We start from the raw sequence: 25,723 nt of genomic DNA on the forward strand, positions 1-25,723 counted from the left end.
AGTTGAACGACGTGCACTATACCGTTTCTTCTTCTTTGCCAATTTGAAAATGAAAACACCGGGTGAAAACACAAGTAATGACAATTTCTTTGACTTTTAAGCAATTCCTTGAAAAAAATTACTCCTTGCACTGATAGTTTTCTTTTCATTATGGCATTGATCATAAATTAAGTTAAACAATAGACTCAGATCCTTTGTTTCTATTATGTTTTAACCAAAGTTTTCAAAGAAATGCACTAATGTTAAACAAACGGCCAATAACCATGATAACAGTCGCACGTGTGTTTGTTTATACGGCATCCAGGGGCCAATTTAAAAGCGTATTTTGGTGAAAGTGAAATGCGAATTGGTCTTTCGAAGTCTCGTGAGTTCGATTGTTTCTTCCTTGAACTTCAAGGAAGATGATAATAGCTGGAAAGTGTGGCAAGAAGTGCGTTGCATGAGTAATTGTAATTATTTTAGATTTCCGTGATTACATATCTATAAATAGGCCTATGGGATAAGGTAAACATGGTAAAATGGCATCTTTCGATAACTTCTGGATGTGTTAAAAATTGCTAGTCATGCGGGTTACAAGATCCTTTTAGAATGCTCAATTTTAGTAAGAAGATTTTTTTTCTTCGTTGTTTTGTATATGCTACCGTATATTTATATAATCACTGACTTGTTGATCTTATTGGAATGGTTGATCTTATTGGAAATGTCAAGAGTACACTATTCAATAATGCTATCTACTGTAGATAGCAAGTACTGATTCAATTAAACCTGTTTATCACACAATGAGCAACATTCATTCCATTATATTACCTTTGGCTATACATTACTGCATAATTTCACACACGAAGAAAATTTCGAAATTGTAATTCGAAATTTCTTGAATACAAAGCCATAATTAATATAATAAAAATAACAGTTTCGTGCGACGACTCATCACTTTCTCAACCATGACAATCCACAAATAGGAGAGGATTTTTACAGGTGTTGCACCCCCCTATTACCCACATAACTTAGAGCTGTCGCCCCTGTTGACAGTAAAAAAATTATATTTTCATTAATTTTCAAACAAAAACCGCCAGTTTTTTTCATAATTATTCGTGCCGCCCCTTTAGTACCTCCCTTTTTTCTTTAGTTACTCTTTTTGCCGCCCTTTATCTTCCGCGCCCTTCTTTTTGGCCGCCCCTAATTTTACCGCCCCTTGAAGCCCCCCCCCCCCCACCCCCCCCCCCCAAAAAATACGCGCATGAATTGCACGCAAATTAATACAAATCAGAGTTGCATGCTGAAATGTAGACTACTCCGTAGTCCACTTGCCCATTGCATACTCTGGATATTGCATTTAAGCTTAAAACTCCGATTTAATTAATTTGTGCACAATTGATAGATTTTCACAACTGATCATCTTTTCAGTCACCGTACTCCCTCTGTATGTTAGCTTCCCAAGTGGACTACTGACTTTGGATTGCGGTTAACATTTTTTTTATCATGGGACTCTTTGGAGAGTTGGGCCAATTTCTGGCCTAACTAAAATTGGTCATGATGTAATGCATCTTTAAATGAATATGGCTTGTGATTGGTCGCCCAGATCTCGTTATTGTTTAAATCCTCCCGACAAGTACTATTACCATTAACTATACATGGTACACATCTATCTTTGGAATGCGGTGCTTTTGTGCTGGCGCGAAAGTTGGTAGATGAACGTACGCATCTAGCGCGTATTGTACCACCGTGCTTAGTCTTGTGGTTAGATTTGATTGATAAACAAGTATGATTGACAGTGAGTTTTAGAGAACGAAGTCCCTGGGTAAAATTCTGCTTAAAAGTGAAAGTCCATAGTCGATTTTTAACTCGTAATAAACTGGCAGATTCTAAAATTAGAATTGTTCAGTATTGAAGTGCCATTATAGTTATGTCATTATGATATGTTGCATTCAATAATATAAGCCTACTTTACTTTTACTGTCACGAATATAATTATATAAACTTTTTCATAACCATTTTATACTAGTATTTTGATGTAATAAATATCAGTATAATTTCGAGTTCAACTGAATGCGTTCATCATGATTAATAACGTATTTTTATTTATCAAAAAAATCGACTATGCCATAGTCTAGCTGAAATGTAATGAAATGGACTACGGGGACGTCTATACGACTTTTTGCTTTGGCGTTTTGGGTAACGGGAAAGGACAAAGTACGGATTCCAATATCTAACTATATAGTAGGATTTACAGTATCTGAATTTTTTTATTGTTGAAGACTTGCCTCTTTTTTGCAAGGCACTATTGGCGAAATCTTGCCAAGACACCGTGTTACCGTGTAGGCGCTAGGCCCTACTCTGTGTACTTTAAGTATTATAATACCTGTGAGTGCAAGAAGCCTGTATTATTTTGCGATAGTTCCACACGAGAATGTCTGTATTCTATACATTAAGAATTTGGAGAAAACCTGATAATTACAAACACTCGCTGAGCAGCAAGACCTTTCCTCCCTCTAAGCTTTTAATCCGATAAGCTGATTATCTATTTGTTTTCATGTATTGGAAGACATTCTTTGATGTATTATACTGAGCTCAATCATCTGAAATTACTGGAGCCACAGGCTGGTGGCTCAGCATAGAATTTTATTAACAGAAGGTTTCTCCAAATTCATTTCCTAATGAATTATTATACCCACATGACATTGCAGATGTGCCTTCTTGTATTAAACCTTGATCATGATGATAAACTATGTAGTCTATACAATATTGATTGTCGTGGGGTTTTTTTCTCTCCTTTTTTCTTATCCCTTCCGACGTAAGTTTGTCCCAGGAAAAATATCTGCAATGGACATGGTTACTGCAAGCATATCGGGTATTCCTGATTGGAAGACATCTGTATCTCAATCGCTTCCGGAACCAGCCACGCGCCAGTTTCCAGGAGAAGTAGGCTATACCTGAATTCACAGAACTTTGCTTTCTCGGCGGACACTTCCCATAATCAGAGGACACTTTCCAACAACGAATAAAAGGTGAAGTGCCTATAGACAATAAAAAGTCTAATGTTGCAAAGAATTGGACGAAACTGAGAACTTTTAAAGTTTCCATTTTATACTTCTCCGAAATCAATTGTTTCAGATGCTATATCACACGCCTTTTCTTTTTCGATAGGTCTCTGATATTTAGGCCTAATTGATTGATTTTTTTTTTTGCAAAAGGAGCTAAATCCAATAACAGCAATTTTCAAACTTTGCATTGGATATTATTTTTAAGGACAAAATGATGTTGAAAATAGTTGGAAAATAAGCTCAAGTTAAAAACATATCTATGCCAATCGTCAAATGTCATTTAATATGAATCGTCTTTATGTTTTTCAATCATATTATAAATTAAATTTTAAGGTGTCAGTATCAATATAATATAACTCATAATGGTAGTTTTATCAGTGCTATTAATAAAAGCTGAGTCTTATTTTGCTTGTTTCTATTGGGTCAGAGGCAGAGCTATACTTCTTGAGTAGCTCATCATCCTCAATTCGCATGGTGCCAAGTTCTGCTCTCCCAAAATGAAGTAATTGCAAATCACACTGAATGTTGAGTAAAAGGAAATCTGAGCAACAAAATGAGTCAAATGGAACTCAATATTGATTAAAAAACTGAAGTTGAGTACCATCAATATCGAGTTATATTTATTATTTTGTTTGTTCCCTGAAAAAAGCTGTATCGCAATTTTGCACTCCGATTTTAAAGCGGGTGCACTATAGGCATATTTTGAAGCGCAAAATGCGACGCGTCGCGTTAGGGCTTAATTTCAGATCTGATTTAATTGTTAACCACTTTAAAAGCATCCATATTTCATTGCATTTACAGTTTACACGATATTCAAAGTTCTGATACCCATCATCAAACCTAACTGGCATTAAAAATGTAAACATAATTCCCAATATTGTTGTAAAAAAGCCTTGATTTGGGATAGAGAGGGAACTTGTTCAATTTTGAGATGAAATCCATGAGAACCAAACGCAAAACAGCGTTGAGTCACTTATCCCGTTTACGTCAATGCCAAGACGGACACCACACGCGACGGTTCGGGCGTGTAGCGGTTTACCTCCTCAGCGTGAATCGCTGTAAACATGGTCATGTCTGATCGCTAGTATTATACTGATCAATTAGGGTAGATGATTCCCGGAGATGATTTAATAAAGATGAATGTCAGTGATACCTGAAGATTGTGTTTTGAAATTAAAAAACGCTACTATTTTGGTCTTGAGGATAATTTTGAGTAGGCGCGAATACGCAAATCAAGATTACGTTATTTTGTTATTTATAACCATGATAACTTGTTCTATAACAACAGGCCTCGCCTATAGGCGAAACTGAATGATTTCGCTGTAAAATTATTAATACTATCAATTATTTATCATCAAATATAGTTATCATCATCATCATCATCATCATTTATTCTATAAATGTTGGTTTTGGTCCACATTGTTTTGACTTGAACAATAACCATTGAATTGGAAAATAATTATGATCATTTCTCCCACACACCGACATCGCCCGGTTAATAATTACATTATACAGCAGAGACACTGAAATGAATACCAGGGATCGATACACGTGAATGTGCTATGCAAGATTTGATATTCAGACGATAAATCTTTGGATACCGAGGTAGAAAATGATGAATATCTCCCGTAATTGATTTATTCTCTGGTTTAAGAAGCCAGATTTTGTTCCTTGTACTTGAATATATGTGTTGAACGGGTATGATAGTCGTTAGCTTGCGTCTTGAGAAAGAAGCTTGCGTCTTGAACTCAAAAACTTACAAAAATTCCGATTTTATATGTGCCGAACTATAGCGCAGCGTAGGCTAGCTCCACTCACTCGTGGTGGCAGTCTAAAAGCAGATGACCATTGACCTCATCATGGCGTATACATGCTCACTCACATACAGAGAGGTCGATTACCAGGCTATTGTTAGTAGCCAGTGTAGCCTTAGTCGGATGTCCCTCGGCTCATTATGCGTCTCAAAGGTCGGAACAAAATGGCCATGCGTGGCTGTGGATTCAACCTACCATGGCGATTTCTGCCATGAAGATATCGGGGCGAAGACGCTGTGTCCCATTATGATTGCCTGTATCCTGATCATCACCATCATCATCATTATTTTCATCATCATCATCATCACATGATTCACATCACCGTCATTAATCATCATCATCGTAGACAAAATATATAGCTCTACTTAGGGTTTCAAAAGATCTCAAACTCTGGAGCTTCGGAGAACGGGGTATGTAGGATAAAAAAACCAAGTGCCCATTCTGCCTACTCGTATACTTTTGTTTTTTATTGTGGGGGTGTAGTTCAGAAATTGACAATGCATAGTTTTCAAACAAAATCGTCGATCTCTAACAAATTATTGTATTTAGCATGTTCAGGAAGTAATATTGCAGTTAAATGATTTATGGATATCGCAAAATGATAATTCGACTCTATGTGCACAGTGCTTACTGAAGTACAACTAATTAGTAAGATATGTATCAAACTATAATTTATTTTTGAATATTATGGTTGTGCTTTATCAAAAGTAAATGCTGCTGATAACAATTAATTAACATTAGCAAATCAATCATGTGTAATCGGTAGTATTAATAATGAGCGAAGTGTTAAACTCACTACCGCTTAGATTTATATTAACGAAGATAAGAACTGAAAACAATGATTTTTTTATTAGGCATATTTCCTTGATAAATGTGACTATTTGATATGACGATTATTCTGATATCAAAGTGTAAAGGGTATATACATTAGACCCAGCCTCCCAGGTGTGGGTTACCCATTCCACTTCCTTGTAAGTTGTATAAAGCACTGTCACGATGTCCTGGTCTTGTGATGATTATTATGTTCAACGTTTTTCCTTATTCAAAAGGAGGGACTGGCCCACCCCTCCTTTTGATCTGCCCCAAAATAACTCCACTGCGTGGTATTTAATACAGTTTAGGCATTATTTTTAGTATCTTTGGTTTAGGTTGGTAGTTCTATATTATTAGAGGACCAAATTTGACATTTGGGGGAAGTTAAACATTTAAAAATAAAGAAATATAAAGACCATGAAGAGTTCAGTCGTATGCAAAAAAATAATAATAATAAATAAATAAAAAACGATATACGGCCGGCTTCATTTGAGTGGGTATTTTCATTCCTTAAATGGTCCAGAAAATTTCAGTGGCTCAGTGGCTTTGGTGTCTATGGAAAGTACCATTGCCCCCATATTTAACCCGGGTATTTAACATCTTCCGGAGCCTCTGAATTTGCATATTTATTACCCCCCCAATAATTTGGGCCACATACCATTACCCCCACATATTTAACATCTTCCGGAGCCTCTGCATTGCCGTACTATTTTTTAAGCCTAGCTTAGAGCTATAACATAGCGACAATTACATATTTTTTAAATAAGTATATAGAATGTGCATTTCTAAAGCACAAATGTGCTGAACTGTATTACAACCATGAGAAGCCCTAGATAACATTAAAAGTTCAAGTGCAATATTTTATTCCAACAATGTTGCCGTAGAAGTGACACATTCACGAGAATTTGCATCCCGTGTGTGTTTATGAATTCAATGGGCACTCATTGTCGCCAGACGGGACCACTTTTAAGCAATATTTTTGGATATTTTCATAGTTCTGTCGGTTCTACCGCGCCGCTGTTCTTTTGGTTTTATATGTTTTAGGAGGTGTTGACAAGCTGTTAACAGATTCGGAACATTTCAAATGATGAAAAAAATAATAATGTTTACAATGATAAGAAGTTCAAGGGTAGGGTATGTCTTATTGTTATGCATCATGTTTATGGTAAAATTAATTTGACAAGATCCAGCATTTCAGCATAAAAAGGAAAAGATATTGGTGACAATATAGGAGAAGGAAATTGTAAAAAGTTCGGTGATGCAAGGCCATACATCTATACTGAAATTTGTATTTTTAAGCAGGATACTGAAACACTTTATCCTAAGCTACTAGTATACAGGTGTATAGGCTACTTCAGTTATTTCACAGTTCATGTGGGAAAATCGAAATTAATATCTATTTCCAAACTACCATACGCATTAAGGGGCGCACCATTAGATTTCAGGGGGGCATGGGAGTTTTTGAAAAAAAAACTTTGCCCACTAGTGAAAAAAAAAAAAAAACTTTGCCCACTAGTGAAAAAAAAAAAAAAAATTTTGCCTCACTGATGAGTAAAAAAAATTTCCCCACCCAACTTTGTATAAAAATATACATTAAAATTGAAAAAAATAACTTCGCCGCCGAAGGCGGCGAAAAAAAAAAATTTTGTGCTCTTGGAGGCGAAAAAAAAAAAATTCCGCCGCCTTTGGCGGCGAAAAAAAAAATTCTGCCTGACCCAAACTCCCATGCCCCCCTGAGAATCTAATGGTGCGTCCCTAATCCAGCAGTATCCGGAGCGCGATATTTTTTAAACTATAGTCAACATCTGCATCGCACTAATTTACATGATATATGTCTGTATAATGACTGAGGCTGGATTTCGCTGTGTTCAGTTTTATTGCCATTATTTATATTACCTATTACTTAACAAACGAAAACAACTTAAATTTCCCCCAGGGTTCGAACCCACAACTTTTGGATTAACAGTCGAGAGGCTATACTACTGCGCTGCTACGAGACGTTCTTATATCAGAAATTCGTTTGTTCATCATACTTATTGATTACGGAATAAAGCGCATACACACGATATACTATTAGTACTTGTTACTAAGTAATATAAATAAATACGTATATGTAAATCTCCGATCAATAATGGACCTTTCCTCCAACTTTGCGGTTCTTATGGAAATGTTTTATCGGTAAAATATCGCATCCGGAGCAGTTTGAACACGGTGAATGTTTTTCCTCAACAGTTCAACGAACGGTACTACCCAGCAAACAGGGGTCGTATGTAAGGAGTTTGAGCGTCCAGAGACTCCTTATTTTTTATTTTGGACATGTTGGACTCCTTAAGTTACCAAAGGGTCCAGAAAAGTTAAATTGGACCCCTTGATTTTTTGTGCTCGCGCTACCCCTGCCAGCAAACATAAAACGTTTTTTAAACGGGTTGTATTTTGGGTTTTGGCTTTGGTAAAAACGTTTTAATATCACGGTCGGGTTTTGTAAAAGTCATCATTGTATGAAAACATACTACAACGACATTAATTTGTAAAATGTTGTCAATAATGTTATGGTAATATTTTGTTGCAAAAAGTTTTGCCAATTATTTTTTTCAACACTTGACCCTAACCCGCCACATCACCGAACAAGTGACAGAAGGAAGGAATAAAGAGAGAAATAAAGAAAGAAGTTGTTTGCTCTGGTGGGATTCGAACCCGAGACCCCTCGCATGCCAAGCACTGGGGAGGCGACACTTTGCCACGGGTCTTGGGCTTCGCCGTCCAGCTAATCCAGCTACCCAGCAAACTTTTTGTCCCGGGGGAGGCACTCCCTATCTAAAGTGGCAGGGATGTGCCTCGGCCATGTTAAAAGTAGGGGGCATCAGGTCAAATGTACAATTACAAAAATATGGGGTCATTCAGTACACAACCTGAATAAAAATGGGGTCATTCAGTATGAAACCTTAAAAAAAGCATGGTCATTGGGGTAACAAATTGTAAAATGGGAGTCATTGGGTACAAGATTGCCAAAAGAGTATTATTAAGTACACATTAATAAGTGCCAAACTGCGAAAAAACAACTTGGCCACCTTGGAAATTTGAGAAATCTCATTATTTCTTAAGGAGAATACCAATACCACCTAAATTTGGGAATTAAAAATGGGGGGGGTCATTGGGTACAAGCCGGTTTGAAAAAGGGGTCTTTCCCGAGGCACATGATGCATATCTGTTATGGAAGTGCCCCCCCCCATGCGGGCGTTTTGTATGAAAACACACTACAACAATATTTCTAAAATGTTTTCAAAAATGTTATTGTAAGCTATTTTTGCCAAATATTTTGTCAACACTAAAAATAACATTATGTTAAAATATTTGCCCCCAGCAAACACAGAAATGTTCTTAAAATGTTTTCTTCAAAACGTTTTAATAACATTTAAATGTCGGGTTATATAAAGGTCATATAAACGTAGGCCTATTTAAAACGTTATTACAAATGTTTTGGGCAAACATTTTTCGCTAAATATTTTTTCAACCCAAAAATAACATTCTGTTTAGAATGTTTTGTATCAGGTTTTCAAAAATGTTTTTGGAATGTTATTAAAACGTTTTTATACCCTTTATATAACGCGACATTTAAACGTTTTCTGTATGTAAAACATTTTGTGTTTGCTGGGCAGTAGATTATCAAAAATACCCTTAATATACCCTTTATATAACCCAGGATATAACCCGACATTTAAACGTTTTCTGACAACATTTTATAACTTTTTGCGAATGATGTCGAAAACGTTTTGTGTTTGCTGGGTAAACCGTGCCTATCACTTAGGGCGTTTGCGTCATCACACCACGTGGGATGCACGCACGAACAGCGCGTACATATCAAGTAGTATTTTGTAGTACTCAGGCGTGTTAGGGTTAAATAACATCATGTTAGAATATTTTGCAGTAAGTTTTCAAAAAATGTGTTTCGATGTTATGAAAACATTTTATACCTACAGGGTGTCCCAGAAAAAATTACCGAGAGGTTAAAATTGAACGTAAGTCGCGAAATAGACATCAGAATCAAATAATTTAAAATGTAGCGTATAGCCTATTTTATTGTGCATCACATGCGAACATTTTATTTGATTCGGTTGTCTGGTTGCGAAGAAATTAACGATTACATAATGCGCGCATCAATGCAGTTCATTCCAAGTTTGATCAACAGGCGCTTTTTGGGTGGGTGCGGCGTGCCGCACCCACCCTGTATTCTCTGACTATTGACCTACTTTTTCACATGCCGCAGTGTTGAGAAAATATTGGTGCCGGTTATATCCCAAACACCCACAGAGGTGATAGTTTACGGCGAGTTTTGTAATTATTACTTGATTTTGATATGTAAGTAATACGATAAAGTCGTCATAGGCAGTAATGTGTTTGTATTAAAAGAAATAACAAAAATAATTATTTAAGTAATAGAAATACTATTTGGAAATTGCAGCAAGATTTGCAGATGTTTTTATTTGAACAGTAGCAGTTCACCAGTTTTGCTAGTTTTCCTAATCTTTGGGCTGAATTAATAGCATCGTGAAGGTCATATATATCATTTTATACTGACAGCTTCGGCATGCCTACTTAAATACAGCTTGTATGTGCATTGTGTTCAGTGTGTACATAGGCTATTTACTTTTCAAATCTTTGATGCTTGTATAAGGTATTATAGACAAATTATTAGAATGCATGTGCGCCAGTAGAAATGGCCAAGGTTGAATAAAATAAATAAACATATGAATGAATATTTTATTCCCTGGATTATTTTTGTTGGGACAAAATAATGATATAGTTTGACGCTTTGAAATACAGTTATATGTTAATCATAATAAAGTTACAAAGTTAAAAACTAATATCGAAATATTGTAAAATCAAACATTTCCCCTCATAAGTTGCAATACAACATATTGAGGAAATTGATATGACAGATTTTTAAACTTTGGTATGGAAAGATACCCCAGCCCTGTTGTCTCACCAGAGAAGATGAGCAGAAGTCTTTCTATCTGATGATAAAAAAAAAACTCTAGGTATGATTACGAAAATGTTTTAAATAACTATTATCTCCAAAAGTTTTATAACCATGTTTTATATAAAATGTTAACATAAAACGTCTTGTGTTATGATGTGAAGGGTTAATATAAAAACGGGGAAAATCTGTTCCAACTGACCATCAGAGAACAAAGGATAAGCAATAGATCAGATTAAAATCAGAGAAAATATGACACAACCTCCAATGGGGGAATAACAAACGTATAAACGTATAAAGTTAAAAACTCTTTTAACTTTGTGTATACGTTTTGTGTTATTCCCTATTGGAAATCGATGTTGTGTCATATTTTCCCTGTTTTTAATTGTGAACTTGACTTACTCATTCTTTCATTTCTCTTGACAATTTTTCATTTGCCCACCCTATTCCTTTTAAAGGAATTTTTATTCCATACTCGCTCACCGCTTCCTAAAGTTTGTGTATCTCATTAAATTTAGTTCACATTATCTATTTTATAATCCGACGGTGTTGTTATGTCGTTCATGCTTTCACTGAAGATGAATAACAGTTTGTCCAAGGAAACTTTGATTTCTGCAATCGGAAGCTTTCCAACTTCAATTCTTTAGGTCGTGAAAATATGTTTTTAACAATTGAGCAAAGAATGACAATGATCAAGTACTTACAGCTTTACGTGTGATGTTTGATACCATGCAACATTAATTGCATTACAATTTCCTGGAAATATTCAAAAACATTTATGTGTGTGAGAATTTTTCTAAGTCAGCTAAAATTCTTTATGCAATAATTCTTTATGCAACATTTACATGAACATTAATGAAAAAAGATATATACAAGTACCGAACACCATTTTATACATGCAAGCAGTCATTTTCAATATCATGCATTTTCAATAATCATGAATTTGAATAAAACCTAATTAAATATTTTGCAAGAAACAGATTGTTTAAAAGGAACGAAAAGGATTTCACAGAACAAAATATGAACCCCGTTGACAGTTAACCACTAGTTGTGTTGAATGATCTTTCTTTCAAACTTGGAATGAAGTGAATTGATGCATGCGTTATGTAATCGCTCATTTCTTCGCAATCAGTCAACCTATTCCTGTAAATTTGGCGTATAAGATGCAGAATAAGATGGGATACACGCTGATATATAGATTTTTGGATTCTGATATATATTTCTCGACTTACGTCCCAATTCATTTGCCCGGTAATGTTTTCTGGGACACCCTGTATACCCATTATATAACCAGATATTTAAACGTTAGGCTTTTCTAACCTTTGCGAAAAATACTTAAAACGTTTTGTGTTTGCTGGGTAGTTGCATGTCTATCCCATATCGGAGTTGCGTTATTCCGAATTAAAGCCATAATGTGTGATTTGCTTCACAGCGACGCCCTCAATTTTACTCGGATTTCTACTTTTTGCATAATTATAATGCCCAGTGGTATACCAAAATACCACGTAAAAGACTAAGCCTGAAGTGCTTTAATAACAGTAAAATTTAACTTTTTGTATTAAAACCGGGTCGACCCGGTTTTATTCATAGTTCAATGATCGAGTACGTGCTAACATGTACCGTTGATGTCAGCTTGTATGTACACACGTCGAGCACGATGCTCCGGGCAGTTACATGTACTACGATCGGCGAGCGTAGTACACGCATTGTAGGCGTTGGAATGAATTGCAATTTTCTTCGTTATACCTCATTTGTTTGGCTCGAAATTAAAAGGGGATAATGTGATCAGTGAAAACAAACATTTAAATAAGAATCTATTCTTTATGATAATCACACATTATTGCTTTAAGTGTGTTATTCCGAACTGAGAAAATCGGGAGTTATTCCGAAGGCGTGTTACTCCGAACATTTGGGTTAGGGTGCGAGTTATGGTGCGGAGTGGGGAACGGATAAAGTTAGGGCCGGCAGGGTTTAGGGTTTCTGCGTAGGGTTCTGCGTAGGGTTTTCCTCAATTCTGAATAATAACGTCCCTTCGGAATAATGGATAGGAATCGATTTTCGTCCATGATCGCGGCAGGTTTATTTTGTAGCCTCGAACGACACGCTAACGAACGCACCCCACACATATAATACACCCCCGTTTGGTGTCCATTTAATTTTTGCATTGTACGTAATTAACTTCCAACAATTATAGCCCTATGATTAGATACTGACATAGACATGATAGATGGGCACACCATGCATTGTATATTAAAGTTATCGATAGTCATCTAAAAACAATTAATTATTGTTTGACCAGATTTCTGCCAATTCATCTTCCTCGTGGCCTCCCACGTGCGATACTTTTTATAAACAAAGTTTGTTTCCATTTCCTTGTTATATTCCTTCATTCCATATATGTACAATTTTTATTAAATTAAAAGCCCACGTGATTTGTTTTTGAGGATCCATTTTTATCATGGTAATGTGTTACCAAGACAATGTGTTACCATGGTACCGTATGCTCATTTGTGTATAAAACCATGGGGACGTCGGGGTTCATCTTCTGTAAATTTCATTCAACCACGTAGTTCCAACAATGGATACATTTTTTTTTGAGAACAACTTTTGCACGAATTTCCTTGTTACATGTTTTTTAACAAAACAATAATTATATTATGAAGTGCGAAGTGCATGCACGTGACTAAAGGGCTAGGGGTGGGCGTGATTGTGGTGAGGTGATGCAGAAGAAATTATGGATGCATCTGAAAGTGTTTGAGCATGAGGGGAGTCGGAGCTTTCAGGTCATATTTTTCCAGTTTTGGTAATATTTTGCATAAATAATACAGTTTATTTCTGCATGATAAATACATAGAAATGAGTCCAGGAAGCTACTGGTAACAATTTTATTTTAATTTAATAATAGAGATTTTTTTTTTCAATTGGACGGTGGATGGATTTGTCCATAACTTCAGTCGACAAAAGATTGAAATTGGAAAGAATTTATTTTCATTGTTTTTCAATCTTTTGTCGACAGCATTTAAGGGGCAAATCCTTTCAAATAAAAAAAAATCGAAAATATTCACTATAAACATGACAAAACAAGTTTGAAATCTCATTGAACCACATGCAACATAAGCCATTTGGCAGTAGAACTACGTTGAAATAATTTCAATCGGTCGATTTCAAGATGTGTGGCCAGATCGACAGCCTACCCCGGTATACACCTTTCCTAATCAAAATGGAGATGTTGGCATCAAACGAAAGCTCATAATTATCTTCTCATATTGCCGGTGAAATTTTATGTTCCGTTTTAGATATTAAAAGGGATAGCCTCATCATTTGTGGTATTACAAGAGCTATTACACTACACATACGAGGGGCGGTCAATAAGTTCGTAGAACAAGGGCTAGGTACTTGAAAGATTACTATCCAAATTCTTTCTATCTCACTCTTGAACATGGTTACTGCATATACCTTAATGTACCCGTCGCAATTTTTCTAGAAACCTTCTATGTCAACAAAATTGAAATTTGCTCCATGAACAACACTTCATAGAAGGCTCACCAGCATTGATCATCAGCAAACATGAAGGTAGGACTTATAATTCTAAGGTTTCACTAACTGGAGGCCATGCCTGGGCCACAATATGGTTGCTTTAGTTATCTGAGCCCTCGCGAATGGCAGCTTGACAAACTGAGAATAGAGCACAGGATACAATCCAAAATTCGATTTTTGCAGCAATGTTTTGAAGGAACAAGCTTTCAAATGAGACCAAATTCATTATCGTGACTGCCCCTCGTACAAACTCGTAGGATTTAGGAACAGATCAAGCGGTAATGAGTATTAAAGGTAATGTACCATTGATTTCGTCGATTCGATCAAAAGTAATGTGCACATACATACATAACAGCATACTGACTGGAAAGCACGAAATATCGGCAAACGAACCAGGCCCGGGAAGCATGGTACCAATGCGCTATTCCAGTAAATGGATGCACATCCCTCTACCATGTTTACATAGGAGTTCTGATTTCCGAACTTTTTGTACAGGCAAATGCGCCCAAATTGCAAAAATTAACTATTTCACCCGCATAAGCGCTGAATCAAATCAAAGCATTGCTTTTACATTTATTCATCCAGAATGTTCCACTGACACAATTCTGCAATTCACAGCAATAATGGCATTGATATAACTATCCCCGGACTATCCCATCACAGCTCCCCTCTGTGGCTATAATACGCCTGAGTGGAGTGAGACAAGAGAGATAAAGTTTCTTGTCCAAGGACACAACACGTTGCCACTGATGGGGTTCAACATGCAACTTGTGATCATGAGTCTTACGCTCGCCCTATAAACCGACAGAGCTAGACTATGCTCTCTATGTTCCCTTATCCCTATAGAACTACCGAGCCATATTTTGTAACATGGACTACGAGGGGGGTTGCAACTCCCCTAATTTTCAATTATAAACGTCGTGGTCGTATATAAATAATGGTACCAACGTATAGCTATGGGTCTCCTCTATCCAGTGATACCAAAATAAGTACAGACATTCCCCACATAGTATGAACTTATTATGCTGTCATAATGTGAGGACGCCCATGCAAATTTTGAAAATTCTACAAAAGTATAGGCAAAATTGATTTTCAGCTAAAAATTCTACGGACATGCGATTTCCACCGAATTTTCTCCTAAATATAAAAGGCAATGACTATTTCAACTTAACTATAAAAGTCCCGATAATTTTACAAGAGCGAAATAAAAATCGTGGATTTTACTGTAGAAACCAATGGTGGCATCATCACCTCCTCTATGGTCATCTTTGATAGTCGGTCCTACCCCCGGGTAAGGCGCTGGAGTGAAAAATTTATCACTATAAAATGAGCGCAAAGGATGGATCTATACGTTTAGCTTAGGGCGTTAGGGCGTAAACTCGCGTGTTTTATTTTGTTTGTTTGTTTGTTTTTTGGTGTTTTTTTATGACGGATAAAAAATCTTGTGGGGGAGGGGGGTAACACAGTATTAACAGAACAAGAAAGTAGCAGCCAAAAAATAATAACGCAAAATGGAAACAAACTAATAATGGAAATTATTAAAATAAAATTATTGTTAAAATAATTATTTATCATTCAAAAACAATATCGCATTACACAGGTGATTTCGATTTCTTTCTTTTCCAAATTTGACCCACGCATAGTTTTTGTAGCAATCTATATTTTACGGTATTCCAGGTTTACTAGGACTATTTTTGTATTCAAAATATTTATTATGAAAAGACTGGAGATACCCTTTATTGCAACATTCTATTTACAGGGAAATAACGTACCCAGGAAAAACAAACCTATTCATTGTGAAATAATTAGCCCTGTCAATCATCCGGCATTTTTTGTTCAACCTCACTCATAACAGGCATGCGCAACGCCGCAAATTGATGGATAAAATATAAACAAATACATTAGCACATTTAAATGTTAAATCATCCTCGCCCAAATATGTTGCATTGACGTAAAAATAATATTAGTTTTCCAGGCTAATGTTGCTTTGTCTTAATTAAATGAATTTGTCAATAAGCATACTGTTTTGATGAATCATTTTTGTTATGTATATCTGCTTCTAAGGCAAAATAAATAAATAAATAAATAAAAAACTAACTAACAAAATAACTAAATAACTAAATAAAAAAATAAATAAATAAATAAATAAATAAATAAATAAATAAATAAATAAATAAATAAATAAATAAATAAATAAATATGTCTCAAAAAGCTTGTGAAAACTGTTTAATCCCTTGATTCAAACTCAGGCTTGAGAAAAGTGGAGCTGAACGGAACTTGCCAAACTTATTCTTAAGTACATCATGAGATCGTATCGTTACCTTTTAATGGGCAGGTCTATTGCAAAAACAAGTTTATCTCTATTCGAAGAGAATAATTAGTACATTACAAGTTGACACTCGTTGCAAAATGCGTATTTCTCCTGAAAAAAAAGAGAAATTGTGTGGGTAAAGTTCGGGCTCGTACGTGTTCTTCCCCCGTTTGAAGCGAAATTAATTTTTCTGATGACATAAGTAAATGAAGCGGACACTATATCATGCTCTCATTTACTTGTTTGATACAATCACAATCACTCTGACAAGTTTGACATTAGCAACAATGAGTTGTACTAATATTTACTATAGCAATGCTGCATAACAATATGCAGACTATTGTCTTCATTTGGGAAACAAAGCCTCACACAGTATTGTTACTATGCGTTTGCTTTGTAATATTTCATCCAACTGAAACTATAATAACTATTGCAATATCGCACAGGGAAATCAGATACATGAGTTTGTGGACTTAACACAGTTTATATGCTAGTCTCAGATTGATCTCGCTGAAATTCTAAGCTCAAATCATTTTTTTATTTTTTAGTCCAAATATTTCTCATGATATTGATATACATATGAATTGTAATATCACAATTTACTAACATATAAAAAAAAGAAGCGGCTGATTGTATCCATATGTTTAAAAACCATTAAATTTGTAATACTTAATTCAGAGTTTTTTCTGTGAACAACAGTATACGTTCTGTGCATTGAGAATGTTTATAGTCCCTTCCCAGCAAACATTATACAATCGGCCCGATACTGGCTCTATAAAAGCTACTATAAAGGACCAAGAATGGCAGCCTGTATTGGTCCGACACGGTCGTGCACACGGGCATCCGACTGGCCCAATAGATATTGCCAGCACTGGGCCAAAATGGGTTGAAATTGGCCCAGTAGAGGTCCAATTTATTCAATACTGTACTGGGCCAATATAATATTGCCAATATATTCCCATTATGCAACCGTAAGCAAACGGTAATGGTCCAATTTTGGTCCTTTTTATTTTATTTCATTTTGGTCCACGTCTAGCTGTGGAATATTCTTCTATTCATTCCTCGATTATCCAGTTGGTTCAGGCATTATTGGTCAGTTTCACCTGTTGAACCAGATCTCCTTCTTTATAAAGGAGACCTACAGGTTACTTGCACTCAGCACAATTGAATTTGTGTTAACTGATGTGCAAAGTATTAAAGGTCGATAACAAACCAAGCTCACAAAACTGAGCCATTGATAAATGAAATATATATTCTATGGTGTCATCAGATAAAAATTATGCCTTGCTCACGTAGATTTTTTACAAGGCAGTAAATGAAATATTCGGAACAAGCGCAAACTCACTGCCTCTTCTTTATAATAATAATAACATGTGGCCCTTCAAAATGAAGATGATACTGATCAAATATTGTATTTTGATAGTAGAAAATGTCAGGGTTTCAAAACCACGCCCACATTAATGCAACATTGGGCCAATACAGGGCCGGCACTCGGGGCCTACAAGCCCGGCCTACAAGTGTCTGCCGCAACTGGACCAGTATGTATGTGCCGGCTCGATGCCATATTCGGGTAGTCTTCAATTGGCCCAATAATGGACCAAGTACGGCACAGCTTATCCTGGTAAGAAAACGGCGGCCAAACATTGACCAGTATCGGATTTGTACTGGCGTTATACCGTCAGCCGTGTCCGGTATTGTCAGAAGTAGACCGGTTTAAGCCATTACTGGGCCAATATTATAATGTTTGCTGGGTTCTCGCAAAGCATGCACAGTCATTTCATGACGTCAACTTTTTTCTAGGTCAAATCTGTCTCGTTCGAAGGAACTCATCGCTTAAGTTGGTTTTTGCGGAATATCAATTTTAAACGTCTTATTTTCTCCAAAAAAAAAGTCATTTTCATTGTCCTCATAATATTAGCTTGCCAATGATATGATGTTGTCCGAGCAATTTATATGACCTTTAAGGTATTAATTAAAAGCTTTTAAGAAGTATTTTTGCCATCATTTTTTATAAACAAAATTCGAGCACGGGAAACAAGCGCGTACAACAAAACGAATGCTCGCGTCAGCTTTGGGAAATTGTGTGGCCAATCAAAGTTCGATTTTTGCACTTTGCACTTGTTTTAAAAAAGCTGCAATCAAGTGCGAAATTTTTAATTCATTTATTTTTACAACAAGATGTAATTTATTCATCCTATCAACCCAGATAGTATGGCAACTTTCTTGTTAAACAAGCAAACAAGCTGAGCAGTATATACCCGGAGCCTTAGCCTTGTTTTAGAACAATTTCTTTGCAAAATATCTGGGAAGGGTAAAATTCAGGCGGATCATTATTTTGCAAATTGGAGCAAAATGTAATTGAAGATTGACCTGCTCCACATAATACCGCGCACAACAGGAGTTGAACAAATGACCTCTACTTAACTTTCCGAATACCGTTAGCTACCGTTTCCCGTTGTTGCAAGTTCTCTGTGCTATTCCAGTCAAAATCCATACACCCCCTATGGAAGATATGACCTTAATCTCCTACACAGGGGGTATAGATTTCAAATAGAGTCACCAATTTAGGTAACCCTATTTGAAATTCACACTCCCTGTGTGTAAGATTAAGCTCAGGTCTTCCATAGGGGGTGCATGAATTTCAACTAGAATGGCCCTATCATATACAGAAGCCACTTCCGATTCCAATTTACTTGATGAATCCGTATTTGTTACACTTGACAAATTCAGGGACTTTTTTTGACGGAAGTGAATGGAGCTGAACGGTAAGGAATAGTATACACCTTGCCATTCATAAAAAATCGCGTTATTTTGCTCCGGTGGTCTGATATTAAAGGTATAGTTGGTTGAACTTTAAAGGGATTGCCACAGATTATTTGCACAAATGATTTGGTCTGTAACTACACTAGCCTGAGTGCTGAGCTTCGCCACCAACAGACCAAAGGATCCAAAACGATAAAAAATATTGACCAATTTGATCATAAAATGTTGTACTCATATTGAATGTTTATGAATATACAATGGTAAGAATATTTTCATGAGGTGAAATATAGACTATGCCATAGTCGAATTGTATTAAAAATATGTTTTTATTAGTCATGATGAACCCATTTCTTCATTGAACTCAAAATTACTGATGTTTATTAAAATTAAAGTATTCACAAGTAAAATGGTCATAAAGAGTTTAAAATATCAGATGATTAGTGACAATAAAAGTAATTGAATGCAACACTATCTTGCAAAATTATAATGGCTCACTATAATACTGAAAAATTCTGATTTAGGAATCTACCCGTTTATTGATAGTGAACCCCGAAAATCCACTATGGACTTTGAATTTTAAGCAGAACTTTACCCCGGGACTTTGCTCTCTAAAAACACACTGTCAAGCATACTTGTTTATCAGTCCATTAACCACAAGTTCTAAGCATGGTATAGTACAAGACGCGCTAAATGTTTGATGAGTGATTAACTTTCGCGTCAACACAAAAGCGCCGCAAATACCACAGATAGTTGTGTACGGTATAGTTAATGGTAATGGCGCGGGCCCGGAAGATTTAAACCATAGCGAGATATGGGCGACCAATCACAAGGCAGATACATTTAAAGATGCATTACATCATGGCCAATTTTAGTTAGGCCAGAAATTGGCCTAACTCTCCATAGAGTCCCGTGTTAAAAATCTTAACCGCAAGGCAAAGTCAGTAGTCCACTTGGGAAGCTAACAAACAGAGGGAGTGCGATGACTGAAAAGATCAGATACAGATGTGAAAATCTATCAGTTGCACACAAATCAATATAAATCAGTGTTTTATGCTTAAATGTAATTGCCAGAGTAGGCCTATGCAAAATGGGCAAGTGAACTACGGAGAAGTCTAGGTGAAATATGGACTGCTCCATTTCAACGAGGCTAATATTCTTTCCATTAAACGAATAAAAACATTTAATATTTGTTTTATATAACTCACATAAAAATTATTTTCTTACACCCGGAAAAACAAAATAAATTTAAAAAAATTTTAAAAAAATATAACAGACTGTATTTATTTTAGAAGCGACACCCATACCTATAATAAAATTGGCGAGTCGGGGTAGTCTCCGTTCGCGATATACTCTCGCTTCTGACAGCGTTGCCATAGTAGCTTCGCGTGAGTGCAATGGAAAAGGGATTATTGCACGGGCGCGGAGTGCAAAAGTCTTTTCTATGAATAGCAAGAATAATCAATAGTAATAGCTAGTAATTGACCAATCAAATTATAAAAATCTTTGTATGAGTTATAAACTAGTATATGGGACACACAACATTACATGTTTATCTCGAGCGTCGACTGCAAGCGTACCTAATATAATCAAAGACCGAATTAAAAATAACACCAGTTGCGTCTGACGTCAGGGCAAAGCGCAGCGTGAGTGGTTGCTGACACGCGCAGTACAGCATTTTCGGTCTGGTTGACAGGACGTGTAAACTTGTAAAACTTATTCTGTCTGGAATTAAAGCCATTTGGTATTATTTTTGTGCATTCGCGGTGACGATATCACGTCAAGAGAGCCCTACACGAACACGCACTGTATGTAACGCACTTACAGGAAACGCGATCATAGTATTCGGATTCAAGTGTCGTGTATACTTTGATGCGCATTGATGCAGATTCCAATCTCGTGTGGTGTCCAAATTCGAGAACCTCACTCACGCGAATATAAAACTACGGTTGTTTTATGTATACCTTCATTTTGAAGTCTTATCCTTCACCGGGTGGCTTTTACGTTTGTCGTTTAGCATAGTATGCAATTCCAAAAATGCAAAATATTAATGTTGATGAACAATGTGGTCCTAAAATTCTGAATTTTACCCTAAAATTCTGAATTTTACCCTAAAATTCTGAATTTTACCCTAAAATTCTGAATTTTACCTCAGATTATTGGGGGGGGGGGGGTCTAGGGTACTTGGGCCCCTCACTAAAATTATTGAAGGGCCGCCCAACCCCCTCCCCGGTTCCGGAGCCACTGTCCCTTTAAAGTCTGTGATAGAATTTACTCACATAATTTGCCTGCTTAAAGGCACCCAGATCTACCAGCGGGAATTGAAATGGGGTTTTCCATCTAGATGATGTCATGCTAAAGTCATGCATCATACAAGATACAAACACAAGCCGTAAGATTGCCACTGTATTATTATCACATGCCTGGGATCACATGAAGGAAATGATAACAAAAGACAGAACAACTTTCTCTTACCTTCTTGCTGTAAAGTGCAAACTGTAGCTGTAAACAGTAGTTACGTCCCTGGAAGAATTTGTGAAGTTACACAGATTTTTGTTAAGGCACTTCTGATTATCAAATCTTTAAAATCAGTACACACGGCGGCGTTCTCTTGCAAAGTATTCTGGAAAAGGTATAGCACCACTTTGGTGAGCTCACCGATTACAGCATTGGATCGGAATGCGCACGGGTCACCTCTGACCGCAACAAACTCAGATTGCACTGTATAGACATTTAGCTACCCTTTTGGCAGCTTCTTCACAACTTTCGCGACTTTGCAAAACTTTGAAATTATAAATTAGACGTGATCATGATGATTGTGCCTCAATCTTAAGAACAACATAACATGCCTTAAAATACTATGAATGTTATTTGTACATGAAGGAAATGATATCATGAGAAGCTCTGAGAAAATATGTTTCGTCGATGTTTCATTAATATCCATTGTTTATTGTCCGCCTTCTTTCAAGCTTTTGATAAGCTTGATCAGCTCCCATGAAATGGGGTTGTCTCAATCAAAAGAGGGCTTTATTTTATTATAGAAAAAATCAAACAAACAATAACAACAACAACATTGTTATACTTTTTCAATTTTTGCACTTAAATATTGCATAATGGTCTAGATATTGCGAGCGAACGTTTTCGTATTGTTGTATTGTTGTATTCATAAGCATTTTTAGAGCATTTTATTTAAAAGGTACCTCATTAATGGGTGCCAACAATCTGTCCCCCACATGCAAAAACTTGTTACCCCTTGCGGCCAACCAAACATTGCTTTCTCCCTTCTTCTCTCTCCTCCCAGATAATTATTGTTCTGAAAGCCCTATAATCTTTACTTGCCCGGCTAATAATGGTTGCGCCCCCCCCATACCCAAAATCCTCTCCCCTTTTTGCCCACCCAGGAAATTATTGCACAGTCCCTAACGTTATATGAACAACTCACCTTATAACGCAGAAAATAGAGTTTTCAATAATATGCACCTGTATATCAACATTATAATAATAATGTGTTATGTTCTGATTTGTGTATACCTTTAGCTTGTGGAGAGGACTAAATTATTTCAGTATAAGCCAATCTACCACTGTGTTTACGTGCTTTAGTCACGATAGCAAACCGACATCAACAATTAGTTTACTTCATTGGAAGTTAACAATGGTAGTTTTTATACCGCAAAGTTCAACTAACTTTGCAGATTGCAGACTGCATTTTTTTTTCAATCCGTTTAATTTATAATATTATACATGTATAGTGTTAAAGGCATAACTTGCTGAATAGAATTAGTATGGGAGAACATATTGAACACGGCAACTGCATTTTTATAACTTGAACAACATGAACAACGGCCCATCTTCATTAGCCCCTCTTCCAAGTTCGTAAATGGGTGTGGGGGCAGTGGCGTGGCTAGGGGCTAGGGGCTATGGCGCCCAGGGCTAGGGATACACAATGCCCCCCCCCCCCCAATTCTTGAAACGCATTCCGTTGAACTCAAAATATGAATTAAAGTATTCAACAGTAAATGTTATCGAATGCAACATATCTTGGCTCACTTCAATAGGCCTACTGAACAACTCTGATTTTGGATTTACCAGTTTATTGATCACGAAAGCCCGAGTAAAAATTCTCAATTGGGAAGCTAACAAACAGATGGAGTACGGTGACTGAAAAGATCAGATGCGAAAATCTATTGCACACAAATTAATACAAATCAGAGTTTTAAATGTAATAACAAAGAGTATGCACCATGGGCAAGTGGACTACGGCGAAGTCTATGTAGGAAATGGGTTTAACTTCATCGTAGAAGACTATTTTGAATAATTTCATTGAACCCGTGTAATTGATGCCAGTCATTTAATAAATATCAATTGAAATAATTAACCTATTCATACTCATTGGATCGTATCGTCGTTACATAAGGAATTGCGTTCTAGACCAAGGGGAAATTCCAAACTGTGTTACAATAAGAATACGTTTGTGAAGGTTGTCATTCATCCATGATAATCAAAACTCGGTGATTAGTTCTTTCGGATTATCAAAACTTCCTTCACCCAATGGAATTTGGGGAGCTGCATAGATAATTGGTGGATGTTACAATCTAAATGCGGATAGTGTGCGCCGTTCGGCAGCAACTGACCTAGTTGATGCGATCTGATTGTGATGATTTACCATTGCAGCGCCAAATTACACAGCGCTTTGAGTCCTCTAAGATCTGTAGAAAAGCGCTTAATAAATCCAAAAATGTATTTATTTATTAATTTATTTAATATAAAATTAGATTCTTTAAACTAAACTGGACTTACGGTTTGAGAGGCAGCAGTTTCACACCTTATCCTAGGTGCATCTTCTCCACTGTTCAGCCTGAAGATGCACATAGGATAAGGTGTGAAACTTTGCCTCTCAAAACCGTGAGTCCAGTTGAATAGTTCAAAGAATTTATATGATTTTATGTACAATAAGTTATTTGGTTATTTGCTCAAGGGTAGGGCCTATATATTAAAACGTTTTAATAACATTCAGAACACTTTTTTGAAACCCTGATGTAAAACATTCCAAAATACTAGTATTAAGGTGTTGATATCAGTTTGCCATGCAATCATCTTTTGACATTTTAGAATATTATCTGCAATCATAGATTAAATACAATACCGCTCTTTTCAAAGATACTAATCTTACAGGTGCATGCAAGTGATCAGCACGATAATTACGGTCCACGGTCTTTACCCCTGCTTTTTTGACATCTATGGTTCAATGCAGAGGTACCGCGTGAACGTACTAGTGCAGGCAATGTATTCAAACATTGTTTTAAGCTATTGTTATGGTAGTTAATCATGTTACATCATCACGGCGGATATGCCTTAAAAGCATTTGTATTGCCTCCAAAATCAGGGTCGGTCAGCTTACTTTTTTTTTCCTTCTTCTTTTTTGCCACATACAATATCAAAAAATTCAAGTTCACCACAAAAGACCATGGTAAACAATGATTTATATGGCTTCTTAGGCTTGTTGTTAATATGTGACGTGTCGTGTCAAAAGGAGACACTTTTGGGCAGGTTATCAATTTTGAGGTTTTTAAATATCTTAAATCAAGAGATATTTTGCTCCACAATACCGTTAATCTCTTCAATGAAATCGGACATTATTCCTAAGCGAAGATATTGAGTTCACAGTAAATTATGGTATTAAAAATTGGAAATTGAGATATCAGCCTTTAAAAATATTATTGACAATGTTGAGAGTAGTAATTACCTTGAAAAATGTCTCAAAAATACAAGATGCCAGTTATATTCCGGTCTGAAACTATCAGACAATATTTTTAACATTGATAACATCACAAATTCGCAACAAACCCAAATTTTGAAAAAAATCACCCCCGGCAGATTTTTGGCTATTTCTCCATTTACGATCCTGCCCAACAGTAAACTGCAGTTACAAATGCAGGCAACTTGACATTTTTGATTTAATATACCCATTAGAGAATGAATTTGGAGAAAACCTTCTGATAATTACAAACACTCGCTGAGCAGCAAGACCTTCCCTCAAAGCTTTTAATCCGATAAGCTGATTATCTATTTGTTTTCATGAAATGGAAGACATTCTTTGATTTATTACTGAGTTCAATCATCTGAAATTACTGGAGCGTGAGTCACCCAGGCTGGTGGCTCAGCATAGTATTTTATTAACAGAAGGTTTTCTCCAAATTCATTTCCTAATGCAAATATGAGATTTTTTTTTAGATTTTAGAGTCGGTCGAAAAGGGCAATACAATTTTTTTAGGCCTTACGTTGAACAGATAACATGTTTTCCTTCAGCAAAGTACTTTCACCAAACGTACTATTCTGCACTTTGAAGATTCCCCTGCCTACAGCACCGAGGTCACTAAGACTTCTTCATTCCATATTCCATCTCTCCATTCGTACTCGCGGCTATCCAATGTGTGCGTTTACTCCTCATGATCCGTCCCCATGTGGTCGA

This window comes from Amphiura filiformis, chromosome 2 (genome assembly GCF_039555335.1).
Source record: "Amphiura filiformis chromosome 2, Afil_fr2py, whole genome shotgun sequence".
Classification (NCBI taxonomy): domain Eukaryota; kingdom Metazoa; phylum Echinodermata; class Ophiuroidea; order Amphilepidida; family Amphiuridae; genus Amphiura; species Amphiura filiformis.